The sequence below is a fragment of the Pinus tabuliformis genome, chromosome X, assembly GCF_031772625.1.
Source record: "Pinus tabuliformis cultivar Carrire ecotype Pingquan chromosome X, CPIR1, whole genome shotgun sequence".
Classification (NCBI taxonomy): domain Eukaryota; kingdom Viridiplantae; phylum Streptophyta; class Pinopsida; order Pinales; family Pinaceae; genus Pinus; species Pinus tabuliformis.
In genome coordinates, this window is record NC_142308.1 from 475,654,689 (window position 1) to 475,680,727 (window position 26,039).

The following is a 26,039-nucleotide window of genomic DNA, read 5'->3' on the forward strand; positions in this document are numbered from 1 at the left end:
TGTTTGGAGCTTTGTCAGAGTGGTTGGGGCTGGCCAATCCTGAATGACTTGGATCTTGGCTGGATCCACAAGTACCCCTTGTTCATCAATAATGTATCCCATATACTGAACCTGGGCGATGCCAAAAGTGTATTTCTCCAAATTAGCACACAGCTTGTGTTGTCGCAGTGTTTGGAGAACCTGTCGGATGTGGTGGAGGTGCTCTTCCCAACTCTAACTGAAGATCAAGATGTCATCCAAGTATACCACTACAAATGAGTTGATGAATGGCCACAAGATGTCATCCATCAGCCTCATGAAGGTTGCAGGATCATTCGTCAACCCGAAAGGCATAACCAACCATTCGAAAAGGCCCTCTTGGCTTTGAAGTAGACTTCCACACATCAAAGGGTTCAATTGGTACCTGGTGGTATCCAGACTTCAAGTCGATCTTGCTAAAATATTCCCCCCCCCCCCCCCCTTGAGTTGGTCCAGAAGTTAATCAATCTGTGGGATCAAGTACCTATTCTAGATGGTGATCTTGTTCAGCGCCTGATAGTCAATACAAAGTCTCCAACTCCCATCTTTCTTCTGTACCAACACAATCGGGCTCCCACAAGGTGATGAACTCAGCCGGATGTGACCTTTCTGCAGCAACTCCTGAATTTTCCTCTTGATTTTGTTGTTCTCCAGAATGGAGCGCCAATAGATTGGTCCATTGGGAAACAACACACTTGGGGTCAGATCAATGGATTGCTTAACTTGACAGTGCAGAGGCACCCCTACGGGGGAGGTGAAGATTTCCTCGTACTCCTCCACGACCTTGTCCATCTATTGTTGTCATGCGGAGGAGCCCTGTCTAGAGGTCGTGGCCACTGTATTCTTCTTTCCCTGAGGGCGTATCATTAGGAAAACAAATTTCTCAATTTTGGAAATGAGCTTACTGCATTTTTTTGTAGTAACTAAAGAGATGGCGGTAGGTGGTGCTACCTCTAGTATCCTGTACAACTTATTTCCCAAGGTAACAATAACAACGCGAGGCCTTGACTCATACATAACATGTCGCTTCCACAAGTGTGGATGACTTAATAATACATCACAAACATTAAAGGGAGAAACGTCACATAATACCTCATCCATGAAGGGCTTGATGCTGTATGGAAGGTGGCACTGTTGGCTCACGTGAAGATCTCGTCCTTGGTGAAGCCACCCAATGGTGTATGGTTGTGGATGCGCTATGGTTGGTAAGCCCAACCGCTTCACGACCTCTGCTAAAATGAGTTTCTTTTGGCTCCTGATGTCGACAATGAACTATAGTGGGGAACCCTTTACCCACATCTGGGAGTGGAAGAGGCATACCTTCTCCTCTGGATCCTCGGGTTGCTCCTTCTGGATCTTCGTGGTGGCAACGGTGGCGTTGGCCTCCGTATCGATAATCTGCTTCCCTTTATCATTCCCCTTGTCGGGTTCTGACTTAGAGTCAGAATATGCATTGTTGTGTGTGGAGCATGATTGTTCAGAGGTCTTTGTTTCAGCCAGATGTATACCCCAGGAAGTTTGTACACACACGCGGCGGGGTACGGGGGGGACTTGTCCCCTCTGCGGGGGTCCGAGGGGGCTGATCCCCCCAGCTGGGGGGTCCGGGGACTAGCAGTCCCCTGGCGGGGGCTCGGGGGTAGCGCCCCAAAGCTAAAGACAGATGTAAAATTGCCTTGTAAAAGTATAGTAATTTCTAGTCAATCTGGGTTGTTCATTAGGTGGATGATCTGACGGTAGAACTTATGTCTAGTTTAGGGTTTTTTTCCCTAGAAGGAAACCCATCTCTTTGTATCAGGGCATTGTATTGAGTCTGTGTAATATATGTGTATTCTCCGAGCGAGAAGCAGAGAGGTGAGACTGTGAGAGAAAAAAGAGGATATTACAGCGGATTTGCTGTAGGTTGTGTCTCTTCATTTTGCTGGATAATAGAAAGGAAGGACTGGCTGTTCGAGGCGGACGTAGCCCAAACTGGGTGTGTTAGTGTCAGTCTTTTCGGCCTTCCTCCAGTGATCAAATATGCTCTTACAAAGTGGTCTCAGAGTGTCAAGGTCAAATATTGTCATTTCAAAGAGTCTTGAAGCAAAATTTGGTCACTAGGCATTAGGTCTAGGGTTTGCTTTCACTCCTTCTAAAGTTGTCCAAATGTCGGTCTATGTCATCATTCAGCTGAGTCTATCATCATTCATAGGGTTGTCCTCATCATGTCAGGTTCCATTGGGTCATTTTACACCTTGTTCATGCTTCAGTTGCGCCTAGGCAAGGTTCATTTCCCTCTCCTAGGGTTTTAGAGGTAAATTCTCTTGGAGGGTCAAATCATCGGAAAAATGTGTATCCTGATGTTCATACACCTTCCCCTATCATTAATGTACCTTATTAAACACTTCCCATCATTGAGATTCCCCAAATTCCTCATTTTTACACAACTTTCTTGCCACAACTTGGCAATTTTCTAGGCTAGGCCTGTGTTTTGCCCTTTTGGACCCCTTCCCCTCACTCCATCTCTAATATTCCACTTCCCCCTACTTCCTAACATCTCTCCCTACTTCCCAAAATTTCACCAAGAATTTACAAGCTCCCTATCCCCTTCATTTCGCTTCATTTCGACAAATCCCCTGTTCCACACATCGGGATAAGTTTCACTTAAAAGATGGTTCAGAGCAATAAAAGATGAATTTTGGAAACCTGAGAGAGGTTTTTGTCCAAAACATGCCAAAGAAGAAAAACCTCCCTCACTTTTTACACAGGTGTCATGGTTTTAGAGAAAAGTCAACAATACAATCGCCTTGGGAGAATTGATGCACCTATGACATGACCTTGGGAAAATCTGGTTTTCTCCTAGCTTGGTTGGCCAAATAACTTTTTCGGTGCATCAAAGGATAACTAGACAAAAATATCTTTCCAATGAGCTATCATGAGCTGAATTTGGAGTTGAGGAAGGCATTCAAAAGTTGACTGCAACAACACTCTTCCTTGAGGCAACCTCATTTGGCACATTTTGACCCATCTTGGGAGATTTGACTTTTGACGAGGCAAATGAACTCCAAATTGGAAAATTCCACTTGGGTTGGAAAGTAGACATCCAAGGCTTTCCAAAAAGCCAACCTGAGCTCAATTTGGATGCCATTAAGTGCCCCAAAAGCAGGTGGAAAGGCGCACGGTGCACCAGGCAAAAAATCGCAGTGTAAAAATACACGCGCACGGTGCATCAGGGGCGCGTGGCGCACTGGGGTTTAAACCCATAATTTGCATGAATTCACCTCCTCTTTGCATCAATTTGTCAGGTAGGCCCTCATCCACTGCACTTGCATTGTATTTGATGATGAATGTGGTGGGTGCATGGATAATGACGGTTGAGACAAGATTTTGAAAGCCTCCCTTTGCCAATATGAAAAATTGCTGTAGGTTTTGAAAACAACTTTGTGACCAAGATTTGTTCTTTTCCAAATTTCCTTTTATTCCTCATTTCATAAAATCCATTTATTAATCCTACATTACAATCAATAAACCCCTAATCCCTTATCCCTATATAAAACAAACAAAACTCTTTAACCCTATTCAATATCCCAAAACCCTAAAACCCTATTCTCATATATAGATTTCCCCTCCACTCCCTAATTAAATTTTATTTCCAAACTCCCTAATTCCCTAATGTTTACCCCTTTCCTAATACTCCCTTATGTATTTGTTTTTTCCCTTTGGTCACAACATTTTTTTTTTTTTTAAAAAAAAAAGCAAAAGAAAAGTCTACAAGCAATTGAGCACACAGTTTACACATCAGCATATATATATTCCAGCTATCTTGTCTTCAAAAACATGTCAGAGACCGAGTCAAACTATGAGCAGGATTATGATGCGGCTGAGAAAGGCCAACAGAGACAATGCATTATTAAAACACATGGCTATGCATTACAAGGCCCGGAACCTAGTTTGCAAGGCGCGAATTAGGAGTCTTAAGGCAAAATTGAAGAAAGCGGTCAAAAAGCAAAAAAGACAAAAGGAGCTTGATCATCTTCGGATTTTGGCTGAAGCCTCTTTGGCTGAGCATGGTACTTGATTGGGGATCCCCAGCCCAAATTTCAACAAGTTTGGAGAAAATTTTGTCAATTTTGAAATTTTTGGTTAAAAAAACAGTTTTTTTGGCTCAACGCGTAGTGCGCAGCGCGCGACCCATAAGATTGGGAGGTCCAAATCACAAATGGTTTGCATTTTTGGATTTTTCATGATGAAATATACATTCTTAGCTATTTCCAAGGCATTTCATCAAGGTTTGGGTCCCCAAAAGGTCAAAAAACATGCAAAAAATGACCTCACTGCCCCTTTTTGGACACACAGGAAGCAGTCTTGGGAGAATGAATTTTTGGAGGGGAAAATGGACACCAAATTGGAAAATTCCACTTGGGTTGGAAATTAGACATCTAGGGCTTTCCAACAAGCCAACCTGAGCTCCATTTGGATGCCGGGAAGTGCCCCAAATGTAAGTGGAAAGGCACGCGGTGCATCAGGGTGTTTTGGCACAATTTTCATCTTCAGCTCAGGAAACGTAGCCAGTTTGACCAGTTTTGACTTGTGATGTTATTTTTCCTTCCTCTGTTGGCATTATGAGACAAGTGTTGTCCTTGATGGCAAATCACACTAATGACAAATCATAGTGCAGAAGGATAGCAGCAAGGAATTGATGATCAGACTACAAGTATGAAGAGAAAATATATATACGCAGGTTCACTATATACCAAGTCGCGTATACAAGCAGGTTCACTATATACCAAGTCGCGTATACGCAGGTTCGCTATATACCAAGTCGCGTATACAAGCAGGTTCACTATATACCAAGTCGCATATACGCAGGTTCGCTATATACCAAGTAGGGTATACACGCAGGTTCATGCACGGAAAAGCGTGTACATGTCGGAAAGCTTACTTTTGGTCCGTGGTAGTTAGTCCTCGGTATTTGAACCTATGGTTTCGGACCATGGTATCTCGACAAGTGTGTTGATCCCAAGTATTGGGCTCTTGGTATTGATTTATTATGGTTTTGGACCGTGGTATTGAGCAAGGCCTAAGACTATAAAAGGAGAAGAAGATCATTAGGCAAGTGTATCCGAAAAGTCTTGAATATCTGAAGAAGTATGAGATCCAGCATGTAGGTTATGGGTTGACAATGCATGTCTTGATCTGAGCTAAGGAGGGATCTCACTGATTGATGGAGAACAATATCTAAGGAGAGATCGGGATCAAATGGTTTGAAATGAACTATCTTTATGATGCTTATTCTAGATCTATATACTGACGCATGTATTGTTCTATAAGTGTTATGAGTATGACTCATGTCTGGTACAGCTGCAAGTTATGAGAAATTATTTTTAGATCTGTACGCGTGTTGTCTTTGGCAAAAGCGCGTATGTACGCGGTTTTGATTTAGCGTAGTAGCGTATACATTTTGAAGTTTGATATTTGAAGTTGTAGTTGGGTCTGAATGATTTTGCAGAGTTCTGTGTCTGCTCTGTGTTCTGGTGACTGTGTTATTGACAGGGTTTCAGTGTTTCAGTGATTCAGAAATTGATGATGTTAGTAGTGATTGTTTTGAGCTTTAATGATAGTTATGGGTCCAGTATGAAAATTTGATGAAACGTGGCCTTCAGATTATGTGTTGTGCTTCAGGAATATCCAGTCTGAAAATTTATGAGATGTGGTACCTGGAGGAGAGAAGATTGTAGGCCGGTGCCTACGTACTAGTATCTTAGCTAGTACAAGAGCAAAGGGGGTTGGAGCTCCCTTCCAGGAGAGTCTGGAAAACGAGAGAAGGTTGTAGCCTTCGGCAGGTTGTAGCCTACGTACTGGTATAAGGCTGCACCAGTACAAAAGATTGTAAACTGAAGTTTCCTATTAAAGAAAGATAGAGACGACTTGCAGCAGGTGGTTTTCACCCACATTGGGTTTCCACCTTATATCTTGGTGTTCATGTGTGTGGCTTTTGTGTGATGATTTGTTCTCTTATACTGCACCTGTTTACTGTTAATATGGTTAATAATGTTCTGATGCATTTACTAAAGATAAGCTAACTGAATCATAAGATTTCTGGATATACTCTAGTTGCTTTAGACACAACAGCGTGTACACGCGGGTTCACTTAACTGAAGTAGCGTATATGTTTCTGAGTATGAAATTGAAAAAGTTTTATTGACCTGATAATACTGATTCACCCCCCCTCTCAGTATTATTTCCAACAATTGGTATCAGAGTCGGTCCTTTGATAGAAGCTTGATCGCTTGAAGGAGATCCGTGGAACAATTGGAAAGAAGCTTAAGAAGAAAGCTCATAAGAAGAAGAAGACATCTCAAAAGGACTATGATAGTGGGAGAATTGATTAGGGATTAGGTATAAGAAGCTCTTCAGATTCAGAATCAGATTCAGAATCATTATCAGGTATGAATGTGTTATCCTCTGATGTTCCAGCTATATTTCCTTGTGAAAGAGATGAAAGTGATAGTGAAGCAACTGAATTTGCTTTTATGGGTGAGCAAGAAAAGTATCAAATAGAGGCAGTATTTAGAAGGCTTACAGACAAAATTAAAGATCAACAAGATCTATTGAACAAAAGGGAATGTGCTTTCAAAGAAGAAGTTACCAAACTAAAAGCTCAATCAAAGGAAGGAAACAAGGTAAGAAAGTTACTCAAGGACAAGGAAAATCAATGTCAAAAGTTGCAGGGTGAAGTGACATCATTAAGAGATGAAGTCAATGAAAGAAGCACAACCATCAAGAAACTCAGAGATAGATCCAGTTACTATGAAAGTCTTGAAGCCACGATCCGCTCGCTAAAGGAAGATCTTGAAGAATCAAAGAAGCAGAATAAAGATCTACTCCAAGCTATTGAAAAACAGGTAAACAAAGATATCAGCTTAAAATCTCAACTAGGATGTGCCTTCAAAATTCGTCAAATGCAGCAGGATTTGAATGAAGAACAAGAAAAGGAGATTCTCAAACTAAGGCATTAGTTGGAAGAAGGAAAGAAAGTTGAAGAAGACATGAAGAAGCAATGTCTAGAAAAGGAGGAACAACTTCAAGTTGAGGTAAATATCTTGAAAGGTAAATTAGAAGAAAAGGATAAACTGTTACGATTTCAAGATAGTTCTAAAGTATTGGATGATATTCTTAGTAGTCAAAGGTCTCCTTCTATCAAGACTGGTCTTGGTTTTCATGAATCTGTTGAAGGTGAATCTAATTCACAAGGTGAGGCAAGGAACTATAAAGAGAAATCCAAAATGATCAACAAGGAGATGAAAGGTCAATCTCATCATCAACCAAGGAAAGAAATTCTTCAAAGAAAATCTTTTACTCCTCCTATGAATAATGTTGAATGTTATGTATGTCATAATCTTGGACATGTTGTAGCCAGATGTAGAAGAAGAAGAGTTCAAGACCATCATGCAGAAAGATCATCACATTCAAGGTACTTTAATGGATATTGCTTTGCTTGCAATATGTTTGGTCACAAAGCTGCTGATTGCTACAGGAGGAATATGAAACATGTAAGATGTTATGCATGTAACAAGCTTGGACATATAGCAAAGGAATGCAGGAACAAAGGACGAACATCACACCAAAAGGAGAAAACATCATCACACTTGAAGATATGGAAGAAGAAGGAAGTACAGTCAGAAAGATGTGGCACAACACAATGTACTCAGATACAGCACAACACAGACATAACAGACTCAGAGGGAGCTGAAAGTGTAAAACTTCAGTATCCTGAATCTCATACGCAAGTTCCATAAAGGGAAGTCGCGTATATACGCGAGTTAGACACTGCAAAGTCGCGTATATGTCAGTTTGAGGAAAAGCAGTGGAGACAGGCTCAGAAAAAGGACCTGATTCAGTCTATTATCTGCTCTATTGGTTAATAGTTACAGTTTGCTGAGGATGTGTGGAAATGTTTTTGATACTTGTAAGATGTCTAGAAGTGTTTTGATCCTAAATTGATGACGATGATGTCTTGATGCTTATTGCTGATATATGCATGATCAGATCTAACAGATGGCACAGGTTGAGGGGGAGCATAAGCCTTTAATAATTCATTGTTGGCATTATGGTTAATAGTCCTTGGTTATGATGCTTATATGGCTAAATGATATATCTTGCTATGATATGGTTATGAGTTGTCCTTACATAGTTGATGTTCAGATCAGATTTATGGTTGATTCTTTGATGATTCATATATGGTGCTTACATGGTAATCTTCATAAGGATAAGGAGAAGTACAAAGCTTGAATACACATCTTCCTCACTTGATGATGAGTCACTCATATGCTGCTGTCATCATATGCATACAGTTATGATGCAGGCACTCTTGTGGATAAGGATTGTTGCTGTTGATGATATCAATAAGTTTTGTCAAATGAGCTTGAGCTCAAGATACATAGTGCTGATACATGGATGACTACTCAAAGTTGCTTTGTTGGAGACATGGTGATGAGTTCTTATCTATATGATGATAGGTTGATACTTACATATGTTGATTGATGCAGATGTTCGCATGTAATAATACTTGGATCATGTAGATCTTGACGTTGATGTAATGGCTATGGTGGTTTCACATATAATGTGAATGATTTCATGATGATGTTTAAAAGAAGGAGTTGACATCTATGTTCAGACATACCTTTTTGCAGGACAGTTACAGGTTGCTGATATGGAAATGGTTGTACGCGAGTTTCATAAGGCCTATCCGCGTATATACGCTTGTTTATGTGGATTTAGACGCGTATATGGAGTTTTGAAGGAAATCAGCAAGGACAGATGTTGGTTGCAGAGAGTCTGATATGGGTTTGACAGAGACCATCAGGCACAGGTTCAGGGGGAGCACATAATCTTCTAATAATGCATTGTTGGCATTACCTTAGAAGCTCTTGGTTCTAGTACTCAAGCTGTTTTTGGTTCAGGTGGATCAGCTGCAGAGAGAAGATCAGAAGGAGAACATGACTGCTGATATATACAGTGATTGACAGATGCTGCTGATAGTAGTTATTGATGATTTTCATAGTCTTGATATTTCATATATCTCTTTTGTGGTATCTCTTTCATGGTGTCAAGGTCATGTAACGACCTATATTGGTTTCCCCACTATGCCTGGGATGAAGATGTAATGTAATTGGTTGTCATATGTAAACTTCTGATGTATCCCCACTTAGTTGGGAGGTTGATCCCCACTTGGTTGGGTGAAGGATGTATGTATGAGTCTTTGGTGCTAGGAAGGTCACTTATGATGTATAGAATCGTGTTCTTTCTTGTAGAACATCTTTTTGCAGACCTTGCTTATAGTCAGGGGGAGCATGAATAGCTAACTTCAGCAGTACAGAGACTTGGCATGTACTCAGGGGGAGCATGGACAGATTGGTACACTTTGGCATATACAAAGGGGGAGCACATTTGGAGATTTCAGCAGGTACTCAGGGGGAGTATGGACAGCAGAATGTTTATCAAGGAAAGAGAATATCTTGGTCGACCCTTTGCCCTTGATGTCAAAGTGGGAGAGTGATTTGGTGTTGTTGCCATCAAGTCCAAAGGGGGAGATTGTTGGCATTATGATGCATATGTTGTACTTGATGGCAACCCTCTCATAGAAGAACATCTCAATTACATATAACTAGATCAATCTACAGATGTGACTAAATGCATGGGATGCAGGACAGCTCAAAGGAACAAGAAGATCAAGTTCTAAGTGTGACAAGTTAGCTTTGCCATCAAGTCCAAAGGGGGAGATTGTTGGCATTATGAGACAAGTGTTGTCCTTGATGGCAAATCACACTAATGACAAATCATAGTGCAGAAGGATAGCAATAAGGAATTGATGATCAGACTACAAGTATGAAGAGAAAATATATATACGCAGGTTCACTATATACCAAGTCGCGTATACAAGCAGGTTCACTATATACAAAGTCGCGTATACGGAGGTTCGCTATATACCAAGTCACGTATACAAGCAGATTCACTATATACCAAGTCGCGTATACGCAGGTTCGCTATATACCAAGTAGGGTATACACGCAGGTTCATGCACGGAAAAGCGCGTACATGTCGGATAGCTTACTTTTGGTCCGTGGTAGTTAGTCCTCGGTATTTGAACCTATGGTTTCGGACCATGGTATCTCGACAAGTGTGTTGATCCCAAGTATTGGGCTCTTGGTATTGATTTATTATGGTTTTGGACCGTGGTATTGAGCAAGGCCTAAGACTATAAAAGGAGAAGAAGATCATTAGGCAAGTGTATCCGAAAAGTCTTGAATATCTGAAGAAGTATGAGATCCAGCATGCAGGTTATGGGTTGACGATGCATGTCTTGATCTGAGCTAAGGAGGGATCTCACTGATTGATGGAGAACAAGATCTAAGGAGAGATCGGGATCAAATGGTTTGAAATGAACTATCTTTATGATGCTTATTCTAGATCTACATACTGATGCATGTATTGTTCTATAAGTGTTATGAGTATGACTGATGTCTGGTACAACTGCAATTTATGAGAAATTATTTTTAGATCTGTACGCGGGTTGTCTTTGGCAAAAGTGCGTATGTACACGGTTTTGATTCAGCGTAGTAGCGTATACATTTTGAAGTTTGATATTTGAAGTTGCAGTTGGGTCTGAATGATTTTGCAGAGTTCTGTGTCTGCTCTATGTTCTGGTGACTGTGTTATTGACAGGGTTTCAGTGTTTCGGTGATTCAGAAATTGATGATGTTAGTAGTGATTGTTTTGAGCTTCAATGATAGTTATGGGTCCAGTATGAAAATTTGATGAAACGTGGCCTTCAGATTATGTGTTGTGCTTCAGGAATATCCAGTCTGAAAATTTATGAGATGTGGTACCTGGAGGAGAGAATATTGTAGGCCGGTGCCTACGTACTAGTATCTTAGCTAGTACAAGAGCAAAGGGGGTTGGAGCTCCCTTCCAGGAGAGTCTGGAAAATGAGAGAAGGTTGTAGCCTTCTGCAGGTTGTAGCCTGCGTACTGATATAAGGCTGCACCAGTACAAAAGATTGTAAACTGAAGTTTCTTATTAAAGAAAGATAGAGACGACTTGCAGCAGGTGGTTTTCACCCACATTGGGTTTCCACCTTATATCTTGGTGTTCATGTGTGTGGCTTTTGTGTGATGATCTGTTCTGTTATACTGCACCTGCTTACTGTTAATATGGTTAATAATGTTCTGATGCATTTACTGAAGATAAGCTAACTGAATCATAAGATTTCTGGATATATGCTAGTTGCTTTAGACACAGCAACATGTACACGCGGGTTCACTTAACTGAAGTAGCGTATATGTTTCTGAGTATGAAATTGAAAAAGTTTTATTGACCTGATAATATTGATTCAGCCCCCCCTCTCAGTATTATTTCCAATATCCTCTTGATGTAATTAATGAAACATGATGTAATTTTGACACTTTATTACTTGTTCTATAAGATTCATTCACTAAAAAGTGAAAATTAAATGAATGAATCAGTTTCCTACCTTATAGAGGCAAGTTGTTTTGACTGCCTAGATTGTAGTGCTTTGTTTAGAATTGGTTGAAACAGCTCCTAGGATGATGAGCTCGACCCCTAGAGGCAAGGGAATGAGTTAGCTTGCCTATATTATGTATTTTCTTAGTCATTTTCAGGGTTGGACTCTTTGGGAAGAGGCCTTGAGACTTTATTATATATTTTACTTCAGCATTTTGGCAAAGGGAAGACCAGGGTTTTGCAGCACTTTTTGGAATTCTTGTGGCTTTATGTCTTGATGGTGTGCTTCTTTCAGTACTTGTAAGTTTGTTATGTGTATCATTTTATCTCTCTCATCTTCTGCAATTAAACAAATGAAGTGTTAAGGTAGAATTCATAATCTGTAATGCTCTGCCTTTAAGTTTGTTTGATATCCTATGTTTTCATCTGTTTAAGGAGAACTCTTGAGGTTTTCTTGCTCTCCTTAGCTCCTCACCTGTCTAATCTATTCACCACATTGCTTTTAAAGCATCAAAACGATTGCCTACCTTGCTCCAATCAGACCTCTGCAGAAATTGTGTCTCATTCCCGCACCCAAAATTGCTTTTCCCTTTGATTCAACAAAAACCCAAAAAACTCACCTTTGAACTTCTGCACTTAATACCTAGCCTAAGATTAGTTACATTTTCAGTCATCTCGAGCCTAATTGATTATATTTTTCCGAGATTGACCTGGAGAGAGCCCTCTCCTGTCCTCGTAGGGCTAGCTACGAGGCTGAGCGTGGTTTGATGTTGCCTTGAGTTTTGCCTTCCTTAGCCTGAGGCAAATTCGAGCGTTACTCTCCTGTCCTCGTAGGGCTAGCTACAAGGCTGAGCGTGGTTTGATGTTGCCTTGAGTTTTGCCTTCCTCAGCCTGAGGAAAATTCGAGCGTTAACATAGTGGCGACCATACTGGGGAGAAAATGGTTTGCTTGTTGATGTCATTTGTTTTATAAGCTACAGACGGAGCCTGAAGTTATGCCAGGTAGCCTTCGAAACACTTTTGCTTTGCATTAGTGGAAGTATTTAAAAGCTGCCTCAGTCAATCTCCGGTCTAGCTTGTAATCGTGACATCTAACTTGTTGATTGCCCCAGTACATGTATCAAGTTCGTATCTGATTGTTGATGGTGGACAACGATCAGACACTGGCAAGGCTGAAATCATTCACCTGGCGACTCCTTTCACTGAAGAATCCAGCAACCTGTGCTTCATGGTGACTTTACTGCAAAGAGATCAGTAGCTATGATATTTTCAAGATGGACCGAATCATAAGAAGATATGCTCCCATGAGCCGAGATCACATTCTAGGTTTTCCGAATAAGATGCCCAAGGTAGATTGGTCAAAGAATTTGCCTATGTTCAGAAATGTGGAAGGTAATGACGCTGCTCTTCATCTGGTGAAATTTCACATTCATGTGCATAAATTTAAGATCAATTTTCCTGAAGACTGTTTGATGAAAATGTTTATGGCTACTCTGGAAGATGAAGCCCGATCCTGGTATGAAAGTTTGCCATCTGCTTCCATTTATTGTTTAAGGGATTTTCATACCGTGTTCTTTGAAAAGTATAAAGAATCATATCCATCCTTGATTTTAGTTCAGAACTGTTGTAGCCATGTACATAATTTCATTGAAGATCTAGAGAATTTTTATGGTGATAATGATTTCATGGACGGAGAAATCATGGAAGCTCTATATGAGAAACCATTTCAGCAGCATAAAGAAAACTTAGAGGATACATGTCAAGATGATCAGGACATTTTGCAGCAGAATCAAGATCAGCAGGTTGAATATGGCCACATGGCTGAAAATGATGAAAGGGAGAATGTTATTTCAGATCTGCCCACAGAAGAAGACAACATGCCGAGAACTCATATTTTGATTACAGATTATGATAATGTCCAGTCAGTTACTTCAGTTCTAGATCCAGATTCAGATTGTAATGACCAAGCATACCTTGTACTGAATCCTGAAAAGGAGGGTTTTGCTGACAGAGTTTTTGATCCAAATGGTCTCATGCCATCAGAACAGAGCCTGCATGAGGAGGTCATTCAACCAGCGCATGAACAACAAGATGACCTACCATATTGTCAGACTACAGAAGATCATAGCATACAGGATTACCTTTCAGATTCTTCATATGTTTCCTGTGTTGAAATGTTTTTACAAGAGGAGATCTGCTCATCTACCCGTTTAGAGTTTTTTGAAGCCCATGAGCATACTTTTACCAAAGCACATGATGAAGGCAGATCAAAATTTGAAACAAAGGACACCTTGAGCTTTTAGCAGGAGGTAGCAATGGCAAATCTTCATGTTTTTTATGATCCTCTAGCAAGTTTGTTGCAGCCAGAAGTGAAAGTGTTTATTACAGTGTTTTGTTGCAGCCATGGTCAACTATGTTTTTGGATGCCCAGTGATAGGTTTGTATTGTTGACCAGAAGATCTGATAAGAAGAATCAGTCAAGAAGCCATCTTCTTGATTGGTTGCATTGGCATTTTGATATATTTTGAGGATATATTGTCTTGTAAGAAACACAGGTGGCCATGTACTGCCACCAAGCTTTTGTTTTAAGTTTCAGGTCTTAGTATTTATGAGTATAGTTTGTCGAGTCAGTTGATTAGTCCTTTCAGTTTTAAAATTGAGTCAGTTTTGTTAGAGTTGTATTTAGTTTTCAGTCAAATCTGCAGTGAATAAATGTGTCAAAGTTTTGTGTCAATTTTTGGAATGATGACTCCATCGCCCAATGGATGAAGGCACTGGTCTGCTCTCCCAAAGATCTGTCGTTCTTGGCACCTCCAAGGAGCTACCATCCCCATTGGAGCCAATGTTAGTGTCAGTCTTTTCAGCCTTCCTCCAGTGATCAAATATGCTCTTACAAAGTGGTCTCAGAGTGTCGAGGTCAAATTTTGTCATTTCAAAGAGTCTTCAAGCAAAATTTGGTCACTAGGCATTACGTCTAGGGTTTGCTTTCACTCATTCTAAAGTTGTCCAAATGTCGGTCTATGTCATCATTCAGCTGAGTCTATCATCATTCATAGGGTTTTCCTCATCATGTCAGGTTGCATTGGGTCATTTTACACCTTGTTCATGCTTCAGTTGCGCCTAGGCAAGGTTCATTTCCCTCTCCTAGGGTTTTAGAGGTAAATTCTCTTGGAGGGTCAAATCATCGGAAAAATGTGTATCCTGATGTTCATACACCTTCCCCTATCATTAATGTACCTTATTAAACACTTCCCATCACTGAGATTCCCCAAATTCCTCATTTTTCCACAAACCCTAGTTTCTTGCCACAACTTGGCAATTTTCTAGGCTAGGCCTGTGTTTTGCCCTTTTGGACCCCTTCCCCTCACTCCATCTCTAAGATTCCACTTTCCCCTGCTTCCTAACATCTCTCCCTACTTCCCAAAATTTCCCCAAGAATTTACAAGCCCCCTATCCCCTTCATTTCGCTTCATTTCGACAAATCCCCTGTTCCACACATCGGGATAAGTTTCACTCAAAAGATGTTTCAGAGCAATCAAAGATGAATTTTGGAAAACTGAGAGAGGTTTCTGTCCACAACATGGCAAAGAAGAAAAACCTCTCTCACGTTTTACACAGGTGTCATGGTTTTAGAGAAAAGTCAAACATACAATCGCCTTGGGAGAATTGATGCACCTCTGAAGTGACCTTGGGAAAATCTAGTGTTCTCCTAGCTTGGTTGGCCAAATAACTTTCGTGGTGAGTCAAATGATAACTAGACAAAAATATGTTTCCAATGAGCTATCATGAGCTGAATTTGGAGTTGAGGAAGGCATTCAAAAGTTGACTGCAACAGCGCTCTGCCTTGAGGCAGCCTCATTTCGCACATTTTGACCAGTCTTGGGAGATTTGATTTTTGACAAGGCAAATGAACTCCAAATTGGAAAATTCCACTTGCGTTGGAAAGTAGACATCCAGGGATTTCCAAAAAGCCAACCTAAGCTCAATTTGGATGACGGGAAGTTTCCCAAAAGCAGGTGGAAAGGCGCGCGGCGCATCAGGGGCGCGCAGCGCATCAGGCAAAAAATCGCAGTGTAAAAATACACACGCGCGACGCATCAGTGGCGCGCGGCGCACTGGGGTTTAAACCCAGAATTTGCATGAATTCACCTCCTCTTTGCATCAATTTGTCAGGTAGGCCCTCATCCATTGCACTTGCATTGTATTTGATGATGAATGTGGTGGGTTCATGGATAATGACCGTTGAGACAAGATTTTGAAAGCCTCCCTTTGCCAATATGAAAAATTGCTGTAGGTTTTGAAAACAATTTTGTGACCAAGATTTGTTCTTTTCCCAATTTCCCTTTATTCCTCATTTCATAAAATCCATTTATTAATCCTACATTACAATCAATAAACCCCTAATCCCTTATCCCTATATAAAACAAACAAAACTCTTTAACCCTATTCAATATCCCAAAACCCTAAAACCCTATTCTCATATATAGATTTCCCCTCCACTCCCTAATTAACTTTTATTTCCAAACTCCCTAATTCCCTAATGTTTACCCCTTTCCTAATACTCCCTTATGTATTTGTTTTTTCCCTTTGGTCACAACATTTAAAAAAAAAAAAAAAAAGCAAAAGAAAAGTCTACAAGCAATTGAGCACACAGTTTACACATCAGCATATATATATTCCAGCTATCTTGTCTTCAAAAACATGTCAAAGACCGAGTCAAACTATGAGTAGGATTATGATGCGGCTGAGAAAGGCCAACAGAGACAATGCATTATTAAAACACATGGCTATGCATTACAAGGCCTAGAACCTAGTTTGCAAGGCGCGAATTAGGAGTCTTAAGGCAAAATTGAAGAAAGCGGTCAAAAAGCAAAAAAGACAAAAGGAGCTTGATCGTCTTCGGATTTTGGCCGAAGCCTCTTTGGCTGAGCATGGTACTTGATTGGGGATCCCCAGCCCAAATTTCAACAAGTTTGGAGAAAATTTTGTCAATTTTGAAATTTTTGGTTTAAAAAAACAGGTTTTTTGGCTCAACGCGTAGCGCGACCCATAAGATTGGGAGGTCCAAATCACAAATGGTTTGCATTTTTGGATTTTTCATGATGAAATATACATGCTCAGCTATTTCCAAGGCATTTCATCAAGGTTTGGGTCCCCAAAAGGTCAAAAAACATGCAAAAAATGACCTCACTACCCCTTTTTGGACACACAGGAAGCAGTCTTGGGAGAATGAACTTTTGGAGGGGCAAATGGACACCAAATTGGAAAATTCCACTTGGGTTGGAAGGTAGACATCCAGGGCTTTCCAACAAGCCAACCTTAGCTCAATTTTGATGCCGGGAAGTGCCACAAATGCAAGTGGAAAGGCGCACGGTGCATAGGGCTCAGGCATGCGGCGCATCAGGGTGTTTTGGCACAATTTTCATCTTCAGCTCAGGAAACGTAGCCAGTTTGACTAGTTTTGAATTGTGATGTTATTTTTCACTCCTATTGATGTAATTAATGAAACATGATGTAATTTTGACACTTTATTACTTGTTCTAGAAGATTCATTCACTAAAAAGTGAAAATTATATGAATGAATCAGTTTCCTACCTTATAGAGGCAAGTTGTTTTGACTGCCTAGATTGTAGTGCTGTGTTTAGAATTGGTTGAAACATCTCCTAGGATGATGAGCTCGACCCCTAGAGGCAAGGGAATGAGTTAGATTTCCTATATTATGTATTTTCTTAGTCATTTTCAGGGTTGGACTCTTTGGGAAGAGGTTTGAGACTTTATTGTATATTTTACTTCAGCATTTTGGCAAAGGGAAGACCAGGGTTTTGCAACACTTTTTGGAATTCTTGTGGCTTTATGTCTTGATGGTGTGCTTCTTTCAGTACTTGTAAGTTTGTTATGTGTATCATTTTCCCTCTCTCATCTTCTGCAATTAAACAAATGAAGTGTTAAGGTAGAATTCATAATCTGTAATGCTCTGCCTTTAAGTTTGTTTGATATCCTATGTTTTCATCTGTTTAAGGAGAACTCTTGAGGTTTTCTTTCTCTCCTTAGCTCCTCACCTGTCTGATCTATTCACCACATTGCTTTTAAAGCATCAAAACATTTGCCTACCTTTCTCCAATCAGACCTCTGCAGAAACTGTGTCTCATTCCCGCACCCAAAATTGCTTTTCCCTTTGATTCAACGAAAACCCCAAAAAACTCACCTTTGAACTTCTGCACTTAATACCTAGCCTAAGATTAGTTACATTTTCAGTCATCTCGAGCCTAATTGATTATATTTTTCCGAGATTGACCCGGAGAGAGTCCTCTCCTGTCCTCGTAGGGCTAGCTACGAGGCTGAGCGTGGTTTGATGTTGCCTTGAGTTTTGCCTTCCTCAGCCTGAGGCAAATTTGAGCGTTAACAGGGTGAACCACATATATCTGTGTCTCTCTTGTTTTATGCATTTTCTGTGTTTATATTTCTGCAATATTTTATGTGTTCCATTTCTTTGTAATATACAATTTTATAACAACAGTGTTAGGTAAACTTGGCTCAAGATAGAGTTAAAGTTGACTAGGTTAAACAGTGATGGTTTTGGGGCACATGGTATTGTGCACCCATAGTATTCTGCCCATGGTATTATATGTAATGGAGCTTATAAAGAGCTGTAAGGACTTTATTGTAATGCAAGACCTAGAGGTGAGTGGTGAAGGCTCACTTGGTCAGATTGGCCAAAGTTTTGGCCAATGCTAATGAGATCTTATTAGGTTGTGTACTTCCCCGGATTTGGGGTTTTCCTAGATAAACGTTTGTGTTTATGTGTTTATGGTTGTTACTGGTTATTTTTATATTTATTCCTCTCAGTGATTATTTATGTTATGCAGTAAATTTCTTAACATGCATCTGCTTCTGAAGCCTTCAGTTCGGCCACTAGTGACTACTTGGCCCGACACTCACTTGTGTTGTGATTGGAGCTCTTATGGAACTCACACCACTTTCCCGTGTCCTTATTTGGCTTCATGGTGTTGTTCTTTACTTGCGGCTTTGGCGGGTTGTCTTGGGTCACCCCGCCTTGGATTTGTCCTTTTTTTTGCAGTTTGGGGGCACCTTTCCCTTGCTTCGGATTTGCAGATCCAAAGTCTCACTTCTTCTGCTTAAACTTCTGCTCGGTCTTAACGGTGTATCGGTACGCCATGCCGAGCGAGGAGATGTCCAAGAACTCCATCTCGTCTGAGATGAACCTGTGTAGGCCATGGTACTTTAGTACCAAACTTTTCTCAGAATCCTTGATGCCTAACTTCATGTGAAGGGTATGAAAAACATTGGTAAACTCTGGCACATCTTGGTCCCTTCCCTACTGCAGTGTGGTCCACTTTATGTATTTATCCTCATAGCTCCCGACAAGGTAGTACTACTCCTTGATGGCATCTTGGAACAAATTCCAAGTGGATGCAGCTGAAAAAAGTGAGGTCATACTTTCATCCCTCTGCTCACAGTAGGTTTCCCACCAGTCCTTGACGTGGGGGGTGACTTTGAGAAGAGAAAAAGCAATCTTTTCCTAGTTGGAAAAATTATGAACAGAAAATTATCCTTCTAGCAGATTTAACCATTAATCTACGGCGTTTGCATCATTTTGGCCCTCAAATATGGGAATGTCAAAGTTTACTTGTACCTTAAAAGGAGTGGAGCCTCCAGAGTGGTTGTTGGATGTGGATGCATCATCGGTGGGCAACCGTTGAAGGATCTAGGAAAATTTATCCATCATCGCGTTCCTTTGTTTCTCGAGGGCCTCCTTGAGCAATATTTTGATAGGATCTCCTGCTCCCTTGTCTTTCTTTTCTTCCCCCATGGGCGACTGTTGGGGTTTGCGAGGCTGATCTTGCAGAGATTCAACTAGATCGAGCCCTAACTCCTTATATCCCAACCTCATTGGGGACATGCAAAGAAAATAGAGAAAGAGCATACCACTCTAATATCACTGATCCGAATTTAAACAAGAACACAAGAAATTACAGATATAACCATAAATATAGAGATGCAACATAAATAACACTTCATTTCATTAATAACAAACACTGAAATATGCTTACAAACAGAATGGAAATAATACTAGCTCAGGCGATGGTAACTTATCTCTGAGAAGAGATGTGGCGACTACATGCCTCTGAAATGTGTTACAATGAGGCTTAGATGCCTATTTATTATTGAGAAATAATGGGAAACCCAAAACATCCAAAAACCTAACCCTAGGAGATGAAGCGCCAAAACTATGGGCCCCATTTGGGTAAATTGGTACATCAACTTCCCGGGGTCGTAACTTTGGCATACGATCTTCGTTTGACACGCACAATACCTCATTAGAAAGATATATTCAAGGACTACAAATTTTGAGTGGCCAACATTAGTCTATGTGACATGTTGGCCCCAATTTTCCTAAAGAACGTCGTTTAGGGCCTCAAAACGACTCTGGAAGTTCAGGACCTGAAAAACAGCCAAAAATAGTAAATTGTGCTACAAATAAGGAAACTGAAAAACTAAAAGAAATAATGGTGCGGTTCCAAGTGGAATAGGTGGGTGGACACCAATATCCACCTGGATCAACTGTGCAAAGGTCAGAGAAAGAAGTGAATTAGGTGGACTTGAAGTAACAACAATATATAAACCACCTTAAAATCAAACATAAACTTAATGGAAGGGCATAAGAATAGATGTAGCGCTAGATGGCACTGCACCACACTATAAACCCACCGCCTGAGCCAATACGCAGAGACAAAAAAGAACCCTCCCGGAGTGTGAGGTACTTTCTAAGTGAGAACAACGACCCCCTTGCACCCTTAGGACCAGAGTCCTTAGACTCAACCCTAACCAAAAATATGAACCCTTACTCTCCAGAGGGTTTTCCTGTGCAATTTTGGCCTGAAATGGAAAAGAATGTATTCAACATGCAGAGGAAAAATTATCAAAAAGATCTGAAAACCAGTAATCATGCCCATACGGGATAGTAAATTGCTAAAAAAGATGGATATCGTTATAACATAGTCGAGAAAGCCAAAGCTTTTAGTCACCAAAACTTCCAGATTAACCATTGTTCTTTTCCCCCTCCAAACATGAGGTGAATCATGAATTGCAGCCCCCAACCCAGGGTATAAGATAAGCATGGAAACATACCAAACTATGTGCGCCAACCTCAAGCAGAGACAAACTACGACTGAGTGTTCTCCCCGTGTTCCAAGCGCCACAAACCAGCGAACAATTACCTTAGGCACCCTAAGAAACCGGTGACACCAATTCAATGGCCGGACAAATGTTCTTAAATAAACCTCTGCTCCCACGACATGTAATCGTAGTGGTCTGCCCAACTTCATGTCGTGGATCCGCTGAGATCTACGACCCTTCATAACATTAAGACGAGAGAGCGTGTGAGGGTGTGGAAGGGACTGCCCACTGTCCCGAGCATTTAATCCATCAATCATGTCGATGATCCCCAAATAGATTTATAGCTATCTCGCACCCCAATCGGGGGAAGTGGATAATTTTTTTAAAAATTGGAATTTGATCAATTATTTTGAAAAGATAAAAATGATTTATATGATGAAATTTAATTTTTGATTTTTTTTTTCTCTTAAACTTCATATCAAGAGATTTTTCATAATTAGATTGATATTTAACTTAATAATTATTATTTTTTATTAAAATTTGTAAATTATTAGTGTAAAATGAATGTTCAAATTTATAATTGATAATAATTTTATAATAATATTTGTTTTGTATTTGATATTTTAACTATTTTATAAGAATATAGATTTATTATTTTCAATTTTCAAAAGAGAAAAATAAATAAATAAATAAATAATTTAATTTTAAATATTCGAAAATAAATAAAATTATTATTTTAAAAATCTAAACTTAAAGTATCATATTTGTGTAATTCTTGATTATATATCAGCCGAAGTTTTTAATGGCTATAAAGTCATGTCAACAAGTATTGGTGTGTTAATTAGCTAAATAAAAAATAAACTCAACAAAAATTACAAAAATAATAAAGAAAAAAAATTCAGATAGCACATAAATAAATTGAGACTCAATATATAAACCCAAAAAGAATATATATATATATATATATATAACATTTCTTTTGACGTGAGTTTCCTCAAACCCAATTCGAGTATTTTGAAGGAAATATCACTATAGGCATATCTAATATCTTTATATTAAAACAACATTTTTTTAAGGAAATGAACTTCATTTTCGATATCTTTTAAGTTGTATAGATTGCATATTCTTTTTACTAAGGTCTTTTTGCAGTAGTCCATCTATCTATTTCACCATGTAACTTATGCAACTTAGTTCTTAGCTTAACAAAAGATATTATTTCATCAAAGATGCAATCTTATTAGATAGGAAGGATGATCCAGCTTGAAATTGTTGGTTTTTTAATAAAAAATGTAGTTTATTTTTTTTCTGTAATATTTCATCACTCACTAAGAATTTAAACAAATTACTTTCAATTTTTTATTTTATGTGTCTTGTCCTAAAAAGAGGGGTTATATCATTTAGGATTTCTTAAAGGGAATGAATTCAAGTCACATTAATTTTTAATAAAGTTTAATTTGGAATTAAATTTAGTTTTTAATATTTCTTGATATTTAATAAATTAACATGGTTGTTTTTTTTTGTAAACTTTGTGGTGCTTTCAACATCGTAGTGAAAAATGTTTTGATGTAGGTGGTTGGGTATTTTTATGGCTACATCTCAAGCAAGCTATTTATGAGAAGGAAATGTTGGCAATACTACATGCACTTAAGAAATGGCGACCTTACCCAATGAGAAGACATTTCAAGGTAAAAATGGATCATGATAGTCTTAAATACTTTTTAGAACAAATATTATCTTTAGAAGAACAGAAAAAATGGGTCACAAATATGTTGGGTTATGACTTTGACATCATCTATAAAAAAGGGAAGCAAAATTTTGTTGCAGATGCATTCTCAAGGAGGGATGAGGATGTGGAAGCATTGTTTTGTGCTATTTCTATTATCCAACCAGATTGGATAAACAAAGTAAGGGATGAATGGAAGAAGGAAGAAGAAGTGTGGCCACTCATTCAAAATTTGCAAAAGATCCCAATTCAAACAATATTGCTAGAACTTGAAGAGGAAAGAAAAATCATATTGGAACCTGGAGCAGTCATAGAAACAAGAACCTGGTAGCTACAAAATCGATCAATTTCAGAGTATCTCATCAAGTGGAAGAACTTACCTGCTGAAGATTCCACATGGGAGGACAAGAATTTTATACAGAAGCATCAAAAACTACTCAAGCGTTGAGAACAACACTTTTTGAAGGAGAGGGGCATGTTAGACCCCTATACTACTAGTGTAACCCCTTATTGTTATTAGTACAACCCCTTATTATATTGTTGTACCCATGTAGTCCCCATATTGTTATTATTGTGCCCCATAGAAGCCCACTATTGTTATTATTGTGCCCTTACATTATTATTGTTATGTCAACTTTGATTATATTATGACCCTTTAGACTCCTATATATAGAAAGGAGGTCTTGTCATTTGTATCATCCAAGAATTGTTCATTTATGTAATGTAAAGGAGGTTTCCCCCTCAAAGAGGTTGAATTCTAAGGTGTTGATCTATCTTTTCTATCTTTTTCTTGAGCTAGTTTCATAACATCCCTGCTGCCGCATCTCGATAGGAGGGGATCTCTCTCCCCCTCTCCTCCTCTGTCATTCTCCTTTGATTCTTAGTGTCTGGGTCTGCCGCTTCAGTAGTCTGTAGTTTTTCAAAGTACCAAATTAACATGGTTATTGATCAAATGAGAATTTTATCGATTATTTGTTTATTTTGAGGTAGTAAAAAAATCATCCGAATTTTGAAAAGTGTTGATTCATAATACACTTTTTTTTAGTATATTTTTGACACTTTAAATTTTCAGGTATGAACATTTTTTTTATAATGTTAGTGATTTTCATGTTGATTTTGAAAAGTGCTAACACAACATCAACCCCTTTTTTAGAGGGTTTATTTTTTACATTTTAAGTTTTCTAATGTATTAAGTGTGGAATTTTTTTTTTAAATGTTGGCGATTTTCATGCGGATTTTGAAAAGCATCAACATGTTTTGAAAAACGTCAACATTTTTTAAGGAATATTTTTGACACTTTAAATATTCTTAGGTCCTAAGTATGCACAATTATTTTTCAAGTGTTGATTATTTAACCATTTTTCAAGTAGCCTTATTCATCTTTCTGTTTTTCTTTGCAATATTTTTTTATAATGATTTTTTTTTTTTGGAAAGTTAAAAAAAAATAATAACATTAATATTTTGAGGTTAACATTTTTTTATATATTTATATATTGTTAATTAATACTTCAATACACATAAAATAATTGTCACAAAAAAATAATAATTTTAAACATTGGACAAAAAATACACATTTTTCATATAGATATAATTAAAAAGTAAGTATTTCAAGACATTTTCACTAAAAATGACACGTTAAATAAAAACAATTTATGAAAAAATTGAAAAAAAAAATAACAAATTTTATGAATTTTATATTCAAAGATGATGACATTTTAAGTTTTTTTCCAAAAAAAAAGATTCAGATAAGATTTTAAGTATAAATAAATAAATAAATAAATAAAAAATATAAACATACCATTTAAAAAAGAACCATAAAAAAACAATTCTTTTTTGAAATAAATAAATAAATTATTAATTAAATTGAAAAAAAAATTAAAAAAATTAAAAACATTAATTTAAAAAAACAATCGATGCCCCACGACCCTGGGTAGGGCAAGGTTGATTCTTGGAATCGACCTTTGCTTGCCCAGGCCCGAGTTCCCGCGAGCCATCAGTGGGTGAAGTCGATTATGAGAATCAACCTCACCCGCCCAAGGCCCGCGGGGCCTCGAGCCTGGTGGGGTGGGGAACTTCGTGCAGCTTCCCACCCACCCAGGCCTGAGGTACCATGGGCCCTGGGCGAGCTAGGCCTTTTTCTGGAATTGGCTTGGCCCGCGAGGCTTTGTTTTTTATATATAATTTTAATATTTTTAAATATTTTATTTTCATTTTTTTTTTTTTTTAATTATTGCTTTTAAATGTTTTTTCTTAATTATTTTTAATGTGTTTTTTCTTTCAATGTTTTTATTTTTTATTTTTTATTTTAATGTTTTTTATTTTGTGATTTTTTTATTTTTAAATTATCCATTGAGTATTATTTTTTTATTTTTTTTGTTAATTAAAAAAAAAAAAATTATGTTTTTTTGATATATATATATATATATTTTAATTTTTAATTTTTATAAGTTAATTTTGTGTTTTTTTTTAAACCTTTTTTTTAAATATTGTTTTAAATTTGATTTTTTTGTCGTTTTTATTTATTTATTTATATGTTTTAATATATATTTTTATTTTTTTTTCTCGGCAAAGCTAACTAATCTATTTTATTATATACAGGTAAACATTACATTCAAAAAAGACTGGCTGCCTAGGGCCGACTGTGGCTCCTTGGGTGGCTCTACTAGACTCAGAATTCTCCCTTGTAGGGCAGCATTTCCAGTTTAAACCAAAACACATGACACAGAGATGTTCCCAGGTAATAACAAAACGGCCCACGCAGGGGCATCCAGCAAAAAGACGCATGACAGACTTTGCCAAGTTTACTTCCCATACTATAGTAACCGTGAACATGACCAAGAACAGAAAGGATACAAACAAAGATATTAAGCATAAACCAGATACCAACCGAGACCCCGAACCAGACCTGAGAGTGAGAAGCGAATGCTAGGGAGTGCCGCTGGAAATTACTCTTCTGGTTTTTCTTCAAGGATTCTGCACCAGCCTTGTCCCTCTGGGATGCCATCCCACACTGCCATGGGATCTTGCGCGGGGGCCGGCAGCTCTTGTTCTTGGGGTCGGGTGGGGGCTTGCTGAGGCTCCCCCTCTGAATTACCCTCTGCATTTGATGGCTCCCCCATTGGGCGTTTCCCCCTATTGCCCTCTGGAAGTACCTCAGCGGGGACCGGTTGCGTTCCTTCTTCATTCTCCTCAGGAACTTTTGTAAAAAGAACTGAGATGTGTGCATTAATGCCAGCATTGTCCCGCGAGCTGCCCAGGGTAAAAATGACTGAGCCGAACGCTGGGAGCATGGGCGATCCATCATTGGAGCTGCCGGCCTCCAGAAACTGACTGACTGGAATTGGGGTGGCTCCCGCCCTTCTGTAACAATAGCAGCAGCAGCAGTGATGGTGAACATCCGCTGCAGGGGGACGTGAAGACTCACCACGCCCTGAGCCTCTTCTACACGGCATCCTTTCACGCAGTCGCACCATGGTTTCAACGACGCCCTTATCTTGTTCCAGAGCAGAGCTTGAGGGCCTGTTGTTACTGCGTTCACTCCCAATTGAATGCCGTCCCCAAATTGACTCGAGGCAGAGCTCAACTGAGCATAAACAAAGGCCAGGATAAACAAGCAGGGAGCAAACCTCGTCCGAGTGAATGTCTTCGCTCTCAGCATCAA